Raw genomic sequence first — 13,964 nt, forward strand, 5'->3', positions numbered from 1 at the left:
AAACACTTACGGTTGTTTCTCTTACACTTGCAGGATTGATGGATTTTGCTTACAACAAACAACTCAAAATGAAGCTGACAAAATTGTATCTTTCTTTTCCAAGATATAGCTTGAAAGCTATGAAGAATTCAGTTCCTGTCTTAATATTTCTCTAACTGATCCTTCTTCTGCTTGTTGTAATATGATTCAAAATCAGACTTGAAGCACTCTGTATAAGAGATTGCTCATGCAGATTGAATTGTATGCAAGTTTCTTCTCGTCCAGCCACTTGGAAGAGGATACAGTGATCTGAATAAGTTACATTGGAAGCTGCTCAACCCGGCACCAAATTTTGGGAATACACTTCAAGGCCATTTGTCAGTTCTGCAGAAATGTAGATCAAATTATTTCTAATAATGGATTCTTGTCGGAGCAGAAAGATTGCTTGAGAGCTTCCTAAAAGCATCTGTTAACACTGGGATCTTGCTTTCCATTAAACCCAAATGTTGACTTCAATTTTCCTCAAGAGCACTTACTGTATGTTAAAGACCTGTCGTAGTGTGGCCCAATAAAACAGTATCTTCTGTTGACAGCATCACTGGAGGGTTGTCTAATCTGAATAGGCAATGTGCAAGATGGCGAAAGCTTGACCAATATCAGAAAAATAGAGGGAACTAGGAGCAACCTTATTTTAAGCTCTTATTGACAGGAATCTTGTCAGATAGTCATTCATTTTCTCCTGTTTTGACTTGAATTCAAACTAGAGATCATATTGGATCCAAATAGTCCTGATACTGTACTAGTGGTACAATGGAATCCTCAAGTAGTTCCCTGAAGTCTTCTCTTATAGTGTTGGGGAACTCAAGGATTTCCACCATAAGATTGTTCTCAAGGAGAATGCTGTTCTTTGCATTCATAAAGTGATAAACATACCCATTACCATCAGAGAAGAGGTTTCCAAAGAAATTGACATATTAGTAGAAGCAAGTATTTTTATTTTTAATTTTTTTTTAAAACATAGTTTATTGGTTTTTTGCACAACCACATATAAAGCCTTACAGAAATAGTTTCACCATACATCCTGAAGTTTAATCACAAGCCCCCCGCCAATCATACAATACCTAACGCAGGGCCAGAGAAATCCCTCCAGTGCTATACATCGCATAAACCAATAATCTACATAACAAAACCTCTACCCTTAAACACTATGTGAGTATAAATTCCCTCCCCCTCCCTCAGTCCTCGTCAACAACACAGGCGGCCATCTCTGCCCTCTGATATCATACAGTCCAAGGAATACCAATGTGTCGAGTTATGTGATGTGCCCAGCTTGCTCCGGGGCCATCCCCCCATCCCCGGCTCGGTCTTCGCCTTCAGCGCCTGGTTCATAATCTCGCAGTGCCTGTACTAACGCCTCCCACGCAGCTGCCGCCTCTAGCGCCTTATCATCGTTGCGCCTACGAGCCCATTGATACCGCAGCGCACCCTCGCTAATGGCCCATTTAAGAAATTCCCCTCTCCATCGTTTACTAGTAGGACCCACTGTTGCCTTCCCATTGCTTCGTGATTTCTCGTTTTGCTAAGATAAGTCCCATGTCTACGAATTTGCTCGTGAGTTTAGTTTTGGGCGTGTGTGGGAACCAGTGCAGTATACTAACAGCCATATCATACTCCAGCCGCCTCTCTGTCACCACATTCAGGGTATCTCCCACCTCTTTCCAGTAAAGACCCAGCGCTGGACAGGACCACAGCATATGATCCAATTCCACCCCAGTTCTCAGACATCTGGAACATGCCGCCTCCTCAACCTTAAAATATTTCTGGCTCTTCCAAGCTCGTCTCACTATCTGCGCCCAGGCCGTCTCAGGGATATCTCTACCTAAATCGTTCTCCCACTTCCCCTTCAGTTCGGCTAGGGGCTGTAGGTTTTCGAGGAGCATTCTAGAATATAGGCACATGACCGCCTTGACAGTTCCTGCCGCCATCATCGTATACTGGCAGGTCATCGACGCCGGAGGCTCCATCAGCCCCTCCCTCCAGTGCGCCTGCATCGCTCTGGTAAGCGCTGCGTGCAGCAGGAAGCCTCCCCTTGGCAAATCAAACCTCTCTTGGAGAGTCTGGTAGGTCAGCAATACCCCGTTTTCGTAGAGGTCTCCCACCACCTGCAGTCCCGCTTCTTCCCAAAGTTGTAATTGCGACCAGTCACCGCCGTGGGGCAGGGCAGTCAGCATCCCCAGCGGCATCTCCGGTGCATACGGATGTAACACTCCCGCTCGTCGCTGGGATCGATTCCAGCAGAGCCTGAAGGTAATCTCCTCTGTGAGGAGGTCTCGGGACTCCAGTCTCTGCTGCAGGGCAATGTAGGAGAGGACATGGCGTGGTGTTCCCCCATCTCTTCCAGCCTCCGGGCCACGGAACACCCGCGCCACATTTTGGGTGAAGATCTGCAATTGAGCCGCTAAGTAGTATAACTCAAAGTCGGGGACCGCCAGCCCTCCTTCGCTCTTGGGCCTTATAAGCGTTGCCTGCGCTACTCTACGCCTGCCCGTACCCCACAAAAAAGACACCACCATCGATTTCAGCAACCGGAACGTGGAGTTGGGTATCCACATCGGAAGTGTCCTAAAATAGTATAATAAACGAGGGAGTGCCACCATTTTCAAAAGGGAGACGCGGCCTGTCACAGATAACGGGAGGGTGGCCCAAAAGGCCATACTCCCCTTCAGGGCCCTTACACTGCGGCCCACATTCCCCTCCAGAATATCTGCCATTGTGTGATAGATGTGTACGCCTAGGTAGCTCAGACAGGTAGGTTCCCAGCGGACCGCTCGAGTCATGTCCGGCCTAGTCTCCCCCTGTCTCACCGGGAACAGGCACGTCTTAGCCCAATTAACTCTGAGACCTGATATGTCCCCAAAACCCGAGAGTAAGCCCTCCGCTCCCGCCATCGCCCTATCGGCGTCTTCGAGGAACAGCAAAAGGTCGTCTGCATAAAGCGATATATGCTGGCGCCCGTCTCTGCTGTCCAGACCCCCGTAGTAGCGGGTCCTGTCCGGATCTTAGCCGCGAGGGGCTCCACCGCCAAGGCGAACAGTAACGGGGAGAGCGGGCAGCCCTGCCTCATCCCGCGCTCAACTAGATACCTCGGTGAGACCAATGAGCCCGCTCGCACTCTAGCCACCGCTGAAGTATATAATACTTTCGTCCATTGGAGGTAACCGTCTCCTAATCCAAACCGTCGCAATACTTTATACAAATATTCCCATTCCAAGCTATCAAAAGCTTTCTTGATGTCTACCGAGAGTATCATAGGCTGTGGGGCTTCTAGGTGATCATCCTCTAGCAATCGTACCAATCTCCGGATGTTCGCAGTCGTGTTGCGCTGTGGTATGAACCCAGTTTGGTCCTTATGAACCAGGGTGGGCATATATTGTAGTAATCGGGCCGCTAGTACACTACTCAATATTTTATAGTCGGTGGTTAACATCGACAGTGGTCTATAAGAGGCCACGTTCTCACTTTCCCTACCCGGCTTCAATAACGGGATCACCAGCGCTTCGCGCATCGATTGGGGTAGACGTCCTATGTCTCTAGCTTCTCTATAAACCTCTTGGAGCCGCGGTACCAGCAAGTTAAAGTATTTCCCATAGAATTCTATGGGCAAGCCGTCCAGCCCCGGTATGCGCTTGATGGCAGCTCGTGTTTCACCCGGTTCTACGTCTTTACCCAATTCCAACGCCTGTGCCCGGTCCAGGCCAGGCAGCGTAACCTCATCCAAGAAAGTGTCAACGGCAGGGTCCCCGTCCCCTAGCCTACTTTTATAGAGCGTCTCATAATAGCGTTTAAAACACTGCATGATTTCAGTTTGGGTGTAAACCATCCCTCCCTCCGCCCTCTCTAAAGCCAGGATAGGGGAACTCCTCTTGGCGGGGTTGGCTAACCAAGCCAATAGTGTCCCCGCTTTATTTCCCTCTGCATGGGCCCTCAGCAGGTATCGTCTATGGTCAAAACTGCGCAAGCGTTCCACTTCAACCGCCACCGCTTCTTTAGCTGCGGCAACCTTTTCCTGTAGCTCAGGATGGCCAGGTCTCTCCTTTTCCGCCTCCCGCAGATTGGAGTCCGCTTTGGTCAGATCGTCCAGAAGCGTCTTCCATATACCCACATGTTTCCCAATGCAGAGCCCCCTGATGACAACTTTAAAGGCATCCCACTCTATCGCCCTTGTCGCAGCCGTGCCCGCATTTTCCGCAAAATACTGGGTTATGCCCTCTACCAGCGCTGCATGGAACAGTGGGTCATCCATCGCCTCAGGTCGCAGTTTCCAAGTAGGAACACATGAGACCCCAGCCATCCAATCCATGCTGATGAGGAGGGGATTGTGATCAGAGTGTTCTGGTTAGATATTCAGTACGCACTATAGCTGGCATTACCGTCGGGGAGCATAGTATCGCATCCAAGCGTACATGTAGGTCATGCAGGCTAGAAAAATAAGAGTAGTCTCGGTCTCCCGGGTGCTGCGCTCGCCAAGCGTCTATCAGTCGAGTCTACCTTTGGTCAAGCGAGTCACCGGTGAGTCGGCCAAGGGTGGGTGGGATCTATCAAGAGAAACATCCATAACAGAATTAAAATCCCCCCCCCATCACCAGTGGGCTCGCTAGGTAAGAAGCCAAAGCTCCAGATAACCTCGCCAGAAAGCCCAACTGGTCAACATTGGGCGCGTATACACTGCAAAAGGCGATATCCCTTCCTCTGAGCTTCCCCTCAACAGCCACGTATCTGCCCTCAGAATCATCCGATTGGATTGCCCCCTTAGTGGTAGTTAGACTTGCCAACGGCAAACTTAGGCTTTGCATAAATCTAAGAGATCTAAATAAAACATTTCTGGTTGATCAATTTCCACTTCCCAAGATCAATGAAATGCCTTCTATTACCAAGGATGCACAGTGGTTCACGACCATCGATCTTACATTGGCTTACAACCAGGTGCCCTTACACCCTGAAAGTCGTAGATTAACAACCTTTATTACACATTTCTGGTGCTTTCAGTTTGTGAGGATACCATTTGGCTTAGTGTCAGCTGCTGCTATGTTTCAACAGCTGATGTTTAAGAACTTGGGTAATGAAAAAAAGGCTATGTTTTTCCAGGACGATATTCTGGTCATAGGCAAGACGAAGGAGGAGCATGATGCAAATCTTCAGAAGGTGTTACGTTTATTAAGTAGAAAATGTACAATTTGCCAAATGTAAATTTACGAGTCACTCTGTAACATATTTAGGACAATAAATTATTGGAAGGGGAATAGAACCAAAAGCATCCCTACTGGATGCAATAAAAAAGCCATTGTTCCTTCTTTTAAGGAGGAAATCAGAGTTTTCTTGGGATTGGATGAATTTTATGCAAAATATGTCATGCATTTCTCAACAAAAACCTATCCTCTGAGAAATTTACTTAAAGTCAGATCTGAATTTACATGGTCTTATGAAGGTCAGGTTGCATTTCAGTTGATTAAGGATGACATTTGTAGTGTGCCTGCACTTCAGGAATTTGATCCTGCCTTGAAAAGCGTTGTGACCACGGATGGCAGCTGTAAAGGCTTAAGAGCAGTCCTTACTCAGATTGACTGTAGTGGTAACAAACTGGTCATTGCTTTTGCTTCGTGTACGATTACCCCTACGGAAGAGAGGTACTTTGTTATTGATAAAGAGACCCTCACTAGCGTTTGGGGTTTGGAGTATTAGAGAGCCTTTATTTAGGGTTCTCATTTCACTTTTAGAAGTGATCACAGACCTTTGACAAGTGCTGACTACAAATGTTTCTTGAAGGCTTGTTCTAGGTTGGCACGTATGTCCTTAAAATTGTTAGACTATAACAGTAGATGTATGCTATGTTCCAGGAGTCAAAAATAAAATTAACGATTTTCTAAGCACAAGAACAAGGGCGACAAAACCTTGGTATCGGAAGCAAAAATGTGGATCTCAAATTTTTGTACAGTGCACAAAACAAGACAAAGTGCAGAGTAGATTGTTTTGCACTGTTATTGCATGGGCAGGGTGGAAGGTTGTCATGCCAACCACCTTGATTAGGAAAAGCTACAAGAAAGTGCAGCATGCTCAAACAAAATCTGGTTAAAAAAAATCCATGTTAAGGCTCCATAAGAGGATATAAATAGGGTTGCATCTGATTGGTAGAAAAACTAACATTGCCCATGCTCAAGGTTCTTTGCTGATTCAATTGCTGATTGTGACGTGCACTGGCACTTGAATAATATAAGAACTTTATTAAAATTTTAGCTTGAGGATCCATATTACAAGGATCATTAAAGTACTCTATTACACCCAGTTTGCTAAATGCACATTTCAGATGACCAGGCCAGGGGATCCTCTCAGTATTGACAATCCATAATAATGGATCTTGAGAAATCTAGCTCCGGTGTACGCTAGATTTTCACCCATAATAATAAAGGGGCAAGCCTAATACAATCCACAATCTACTCAAGGTCCTGTTCCGAGTTGCAAAAGGATGTTGATGCGCTCTTTGGGGCTCATCAAAAGTTTTCTAATAAAGTTATTTTCCACTAATTAAAGTTTTCCACCATTGCTAAAAACACACTCTCCAGCTTCATAAGTAACAAATGAGAGGCATTTAGTTTTGTTGAGTGTGGTCTTTTCTTTGATAGGCTTATGGCCCAATTTTGCACCAAAATGAAACAATGCCTCCGTGGCTCTAGCTGGCTATTATGGCTGATGAGGGGTGAAACCCCAAAACCTGTCCTAGGATGCTTGTTTCCGGTCCAGGGAGAACCTGGCTTAGCAGTTCGGGCTGGACTGTTTCCATGAGGCTCAGGGTCAAGAATGATTTGCATATGACCAGGTCTAAACTGGGGTGGCATGGTGAGCAAAAGAATGATGGATTTAACCCAGATCTTTTGACTGGGGGTGAATGTTATGATGTGTTCTGCATTCCGTCCATCAATTGTGTGTCTTTTGCTTTCTTGCCCTAAGAGCACCAGGTTTGCCCAGATGTGGGTCCCAGGCTCACTGTGCCACTGGATAAAGCTATCCTGGCTGATGAGGGGTGAAACTCCGAAACTGGTCCTAGGATGCCTGTTTCCTGTCCAGGGAGGACCTGGCTTGGCAGTTCGGGCTGGATTTTTCCAATGAGGCACAGGGTCAAGAATTATTTACATATGGCTAGGTCTAAACTGGGGTGGCATTGTGAGCACAAGAATGATTAATTTAACCCAGATCTTTTGACTGGGAGTGAATATTTTGATTTGTTCTACATTCCGTCCATCAGTGTGTCTTTTGTCGATATTTCTGAATCACAATATTTTCAACTATATATTTGTGTAAGTGGACATTTCCAACTCAATATTCTTTCTTAGCACTGCTCAGAATGAAAGGCGCTGTTTAAAGGGTTAAAGATATGTGAATAGTGTGACACCCAGGTGTCTCCTGATAACAGGGAATCCATTTTTTGTGTAAAGGTATCGGAGAACACCAGGCGGTTAATGACTTTTGTAGTATGCTGTACTTAACTCATAGCTATTGTAAGAGGTGGAATGTAAACCATGTTGGTTCCATATGACATTATGTTGGAGTGTTCTTATTCTGAATGTTATTATTCAAGTGAAGCTGTCGGGTGAACTGGAGCTGTGTATGCAGGCTGAGGTGCTTAGGATTAACTTAAATAAATCTTCTTTGGATTCATCTTTAATTTCGTGGACTGATCTTTACAACTTTCCATACATGTTTTATGTCCTTCAAGTCCCTGGCAGCCACCAAATCCGCCCAGGCCTCTGTCCTAAGATCCAACTTTCTCTGGGCTATCACTGCCTTGTATTTCTTTCTCAATGACCTGACTGTGGTGATTCAAGTTGGAGATTGGGTGAGAGTTAAAAAACCTGGCATTTATGGAAAGGGTGGAGGAAAATTCTTACAGCTTTTGTGTGTGGAGAAAGTACTGTGCAATTCAGTTTTGTTGAGTGAGGAAAGGTGTGACACTTGGGGCATATTTCCCTATATAAGGGAGAAAATAAGCTTACCAACTCGAGTTTCACTGTAGTGAATACCCAGAGTTCAGATTGGTTGTTGTGCGATAGCAGTCATAGTGTTTTGAGTGAAGTTGATGAAGCAGAAGAAAGTAGGAGTGGTGAGAAACGTTTGCAACAAGTGGGTGATAGTGGTGACGAGCACCCAGAGATGTAGCAATTACCTTCTACTTCTAAAGTAAGTGAAGGGGCAAAAATGAGTAGGTTGGGTCGAAATATTATTAGACGAAATAAATTACAAGATTTTGCTTGCAATTAATTATGCATTCTTTCTTGTAGGTTTTATTGCTTTGTGCATATGTATATATTTTCTATGTCCTTCTGTAATTAATTATATATTCTTTTTTGCAGGTTTTATTGTTCTGTATATATATATATATATATATATATATATATATATATATATATATATATATATATATATATATATATTATTAATGGCATTTCTTTTCTTTAGGGGAAGGATGTGTTGTAATTAGAAATGTATTATCATGGGCTTAGTGTTATGTAATAATCTTATCCCTGATTGTCTCTTTAGAGTTCCCTTAGTGTATGGAATCTAGTAGTCACAATTGTATTAGATAGCAGGGAATGTTGGAAGGAGAGCTGGGGGTCAATTTGCATAATAAAGCATTTAATTTTATTATTACTACAATGACATGATGGCTTTAAGATGAATTGGTGATATTCCCAGATTTTATCATTTTCTACAGAAGTGGCCTCTTTCTATGCTGTGAAAAGCCTTCCTAAAATCAATTAAATAGTCAAATAAGTTCTTCCTTTTTTCTTGGATTTGTAGAGGTGTGTGTAACAGTATTCATTGCACTGATGTTTGTTCTGATCCTGTCTGAAACAGAGGATATTTTGTGTTTCATCCCATATGCTGAGCTCCTTGAGCAATGATTGAGCTTAATATTTTGAATCAATGACTAGTTGCGCCATCAACCTGTAATTTCCTGGGTTTGAATTTGAACTGACCTTTTGAGTGCAATGCAAAACTAATCCTCTACCCGAATGAAGGATCAATAAATGTATATAGCAGTGCACAAAGAGGACGCCCAATACTGCGGGTTAAATTTAAATGCTGCCATTAGCACGCTGTTTGGGCCTGGAGCAGAATCTTTCCTACTGGAATTGATGATCATTAATATTTTCCCTGCTCTAGCCAACCTAAATGTTGTGTGGGGTTTCCTGGGAGTTGTTCCACTCTCTTGGTCTGGGAACTCATTAAGTTAGGTTCTTCATATGATACAGGAACTTAATATATTTTGCCATTTGTAATGCAAGTCAAGTTAGTCTTTATTCGATCTTTTTCAATCATAAAAGACGTATAATATGCATACAATATAATAAAATATCATAAAATGTTTAAAAGACAAGGTCAATAAAATTAGAAATGGTTTAAAAGACTTCCATCCGAATTCCATACCATAACAATACTTATAATAAATTAATTATGATAAGGAGATAAACATTTTGAAAGGGAAATTAAAACCATGATGAGGCAAAATTTAGGCAATACATACTTATTTTTTAGACAATTTACCTAGAGTGGCAACGAGAAGAGGGCATCAGACACTATGAAACAAGTTACTTGGTGCATTACGAACCTACATTTGTTTGTAAGATATCTCTTCTGAGGGCCCATGTCCAACTCAAAAATGTAGCCATAGCTATAACTATGACTTCACTAGTATCTGTCTTTAGAATTCGTAAAGCAAATTGGCATGATCTTGTGCCAATTTTTTGACAGATCGGCTTAAGCCATTTGTGACGTGGGCCCTTGTATGCAGGGCACACAAACAAGACATGGGTTAGAGACTCTTCCTGGGATGGGCACCTATGGCATTTTGTGTCTGATTCATCACCCCATTCAGCCGAAAATGATTTTAAGGGGAGAGAACCCATTCTGAATTGGTGAAAAAGCTTCCTGTCACCGGGTCTCGTAATAAAATTCCAATAGGCCTCCAGCCTATGCTCGTATTTATGATCTAAAAAAAGGCCTGTTAAGGAGGCATTATTCACCAGTGACAGGGACTTCTGACAGACCATGTCCCTATATAAAGCTTTAAAAACTTTTTTGGGTTGGGAACAAGTTCCCTTCTGGGTCCTCCTACAGATGGCTGAGCCCCATATCAATTAGTGTGCCCTTAATCTTTTGTAGCCATATCATTTTTGAAGACTTGTCGGCTTCTCTAATATGCTTAAGTGCTTTAGCATATGGGGCCAGCTCCGGGGTTGTCCATAGTCTCCGCCAATAGGCAAGGGATCTAAATCCCACAGCCTCCTCAAAAGAAATACATCCCAAATCTAAAAGCAAAGGTTTAAGAGGGGACGATTGAGGGAGGCCGGTCAGTGCTCTCAGAAACTTATTCTGGGCTAGGACTAATGGGCCTAAGTTTTCAAAACCCCAGAGTTCCGCACCATAGAATATTGAAGCCCTAACTTTCCCTTGATAAATAGTGAGTGCCAGTCCAACTGGTTTAGTGAGGGATAGCCGGTGTTCTTTTAAAAGGGCCCCTGCCAATTGACTGTGCCTTAAGACTAATTACTCTATCTGTGGCTTCCAATTCATCTTTTTACCCATAGTAACACCGAGGTACATGAAGGAATCAGTTTGCTCCAAAGGCGCGTTATTCATTTGTACTCTGGCTTGCACTATTTTATATTTATGCAACACCATGAACTTGGTCTTCTCAACATTGACTACCAAGCCATGGTCGTTGCGAAATATGGTGCATCTGTCAAGGGCTCGTTGCAGACCAAATTGTGTTTTGGACAAAATTAAAGTGTCGTCTGCAAACATTAAAAGCGGAACCCTCGCACCAGCAAGAGTAGGAGCGTCCGTTGGATACTCAGTATAATATGAGATCACATTGTTTATGAACAGCGCGAAAAGGGTAGGGGCCAAAACACACCCCTGCCGAACTCCCCTGTTCACAGGGGAACAATCTGTTTTCTCACCCTGTTGTCCCTACCGAACCTGGGCGTAAGTAGACTCATGAAGCTTGATAATAAATGATAGAATCTCAGGGGGCATCCCAGCTTCCTTAAGAGTGTCCCACAGCTTGGAGCTGGGCACTAAATCGAATGCAGATTTAAGATCTATAAAAGCTGCAAAGTGAGTCCTCCCCTGCTAAAACCACTGTATTCCAGTATATCATCATGAATCTAAAAACTTGATCAATAGTGCTAACGTGGGAGCCAAATCCTACTTGATAGGTGGATAAAATGTCCTTATCATCCATCTACCTATTTACTCTACTTAGCACTAATCTAGCCACAATCTTTTGCAAAGTGTCTATAAGGCTTATGGGCCTATAATTACTTGGGCTGGCATGGTCCCCTTTTTTGTAGATAGGGATGATTTCTGCTCCACGCCAGGATTGTGGTATGGGGCCGCCTCTAGCCAAACCATTGGCTAGAATAAGAATATATCTAAGCCAATTCTGCCTATTGGCTTTAAAAATATCAGCCGGGATACAATCCGGGCCCGTGGCCCTGCCTGCTGCAACACCATCCAAAGCTCTCTCAATTTCCCCTTAGGACTGAATCAGACATTGCTCGTGGATAATGTCTAAGATCTAGGGATGATGAAAACTGAGTCTGATAATGCGCGACCCAAACTTCTGGTGGGACATTATTAACTGGTACCGGCCCTATATCACCACCACCCCATTTAATTATTTGCCAGAACCGACACCAGTTTTTCCCGTTACAATAAACAGATACCAGGTGGCGGACATAATTGATTGCACTTCACTTTGTTCAAATGCCGCCTTATCAAATCGTTCGTGCACTAAAATCTCCAGCAACCGTCACCTAAGGGTGCCTCTGTAAACAGATCCGAACAACTTATTCTCAAAAGGGAGGTGCACCGAACGTAAAACACAAGAGTCCAGATTGGTTCTTTTCTTTTTTGAGTTTTATTTCATAGATGTACACAACAACAGCCAACGCGTTTCGTTCCTAAATAGATAGATAATGGAACTTCTTCAGGGCTCAAGTGAAAAAAGGGAGGTATAGATAAATCGTGACTCAATTCAGAGAAAGACTTTTCACTGTTTTTTCAGAAAAACACGGAGTCCAGCAAAACATATCTGTATAAAGTGTCAAGGGCATCGATATGTATTGTTATATCTATATTCGCAAAAATAACAGACCAAATTGATCCTAATCAGTTTCTCAACAGAATCGGTTTGTTGAAATATACCGAGTTCAAATAAGTTGTTTCCCCAAATATGGGCACTTTTATGTTTTCAGACTGCCAGTGTTATTGCACAATCAGTTAAACCGTCTTCCCCAAATACGTGCTCGTTTTGTTTCCAGACCGCCTTAATAAGCCGTTTCCATCCTCGTAACCGATTCCGTCTGCCTTGGTGTATCGATACAGTCACAAGCATCTAGGCCAGACAGAGGGGCAAATCTATTAGCTAAGTACAGGTCAAAAGGTCCATGTATGGATGTATGGGGTACACATGAAACGCCCCCCCCTGTCGGTGTGGGATAGCTGGGTCTGTAAAAGAAGCCTAAGGGCAAAAGGGAGATTTTTCCTTGATAATGCCCTTGGTTTCTATTACCTAGAAGGTCCAAAAGAAATCTGACGACATACTCATTATTAAAATTAGTAACAACGCAATCACCCCCCCCATGCTTCATGGAGTATCCTATCCATGCTGAACGCCTAGCCATTATAAACTGGTTACAAATATCCAGATCCCATACCCCGACTTCCTTCAGTTGAGTGGTAAGCCAGTGCATGGTTTTAGCCATTAACTGGTCAGTAGATTCGATCTGCCCAGCCTGTAGGGCCGGAACGTTTGTCAAAACCACCACCAAAGGGGCGACGGCCGATGGGAGATGTAAGGCTCGGGATCCTTCTGGGCCTAAATTGCAAGTCAATCTAGCGTGCCTAGCAGGGGAATCACAGCCATTTGGCCAAGGTACAGAACTGGCCTGAATTACAAGGTCATAGGATGTGGTGGGGAGTTGTGCAATGTTGTTTATTGACCTTACACAGGATCTACTTCCCTCCCTCCTCGGAGTACTCGGGATAAACTGAGCAAGTTCACCAGACATATCCCCTGTCTCACTCATGTTACCACCCATTACCACAGCATCAGCATCAGAATCGGTAACTGCCACGCCATTACTCCTAAATGTCGGAAGCGATGGCCTTATTGGTGGATAATTAGAGGGTGTGTGTTTAGATGTTACACGATTACACAGCTCGTTTGTTGTCATTACAGGAGACCGATCAATTTTAGCCAAAGAGCCCTTGATTGTACAGAAATTGGATTTAACATTCAGCTCAAAGTTAATTAGCCTCTCCTCGATCAACGTCAATCTTTCCAAGATTGGGGATAAGGATGTTAAAATTAAATTCCCCATTTTATTCCACATAGCCTCATATGCTTCGGGGGAGGGAACACCTACTAAGTCTGGGATCAGTCCACCAGAGGTAGCAGTCGGAGGCTCTACTATAGATGGTAATATTAGGGATAGGTTTCCTCCATTCTTATTTGTCCTTTGCGATTTTGCATTTTTCTGCCTCTGGGCGCCTCCCCCCCCCGCTTCCTCTTCGTTGGAGCCTCCGAGATTGGATTAAGAGATTGGTTTTCAGATTGAGGCACAGACCTTGTAACAATGCGTGGAAGGGCGTTGCTTGCTGTGTCCTTTTGTACCAACTCAGCAGATGACGGAATGTTAGAGACTTCCGATACAATGGATATATCCAATAGCACATTCGGGGACTGACGAGCAGCTCCTACCAACATATGGGGGTTGGTGTCTGTGGCCAAACATCGTTCAGGAGTACGAGCAGACATCAAACCCCCCAATGATGATCGTTTGGAATGGAGGGGATCTAGGGATAGGCGACGCTCGGTTAGAGCAATCTCATGCGCGATAACCGAGCTAGCTCTAATTAAAAAT

This window comes from Triturus cristatus, chromosome 2_1, assembly GCF_964204655.1.
Source record: "Triturus cristatus chromosome 2_1, aTriCri1.1, whole genome shotgun sequence".
Taxonomy (NCBI): Eukaryota; Metazoa; Chordata; class Amphibia; order Caudata; family Salamandridae; genus Triturus; species Triturus cristatus.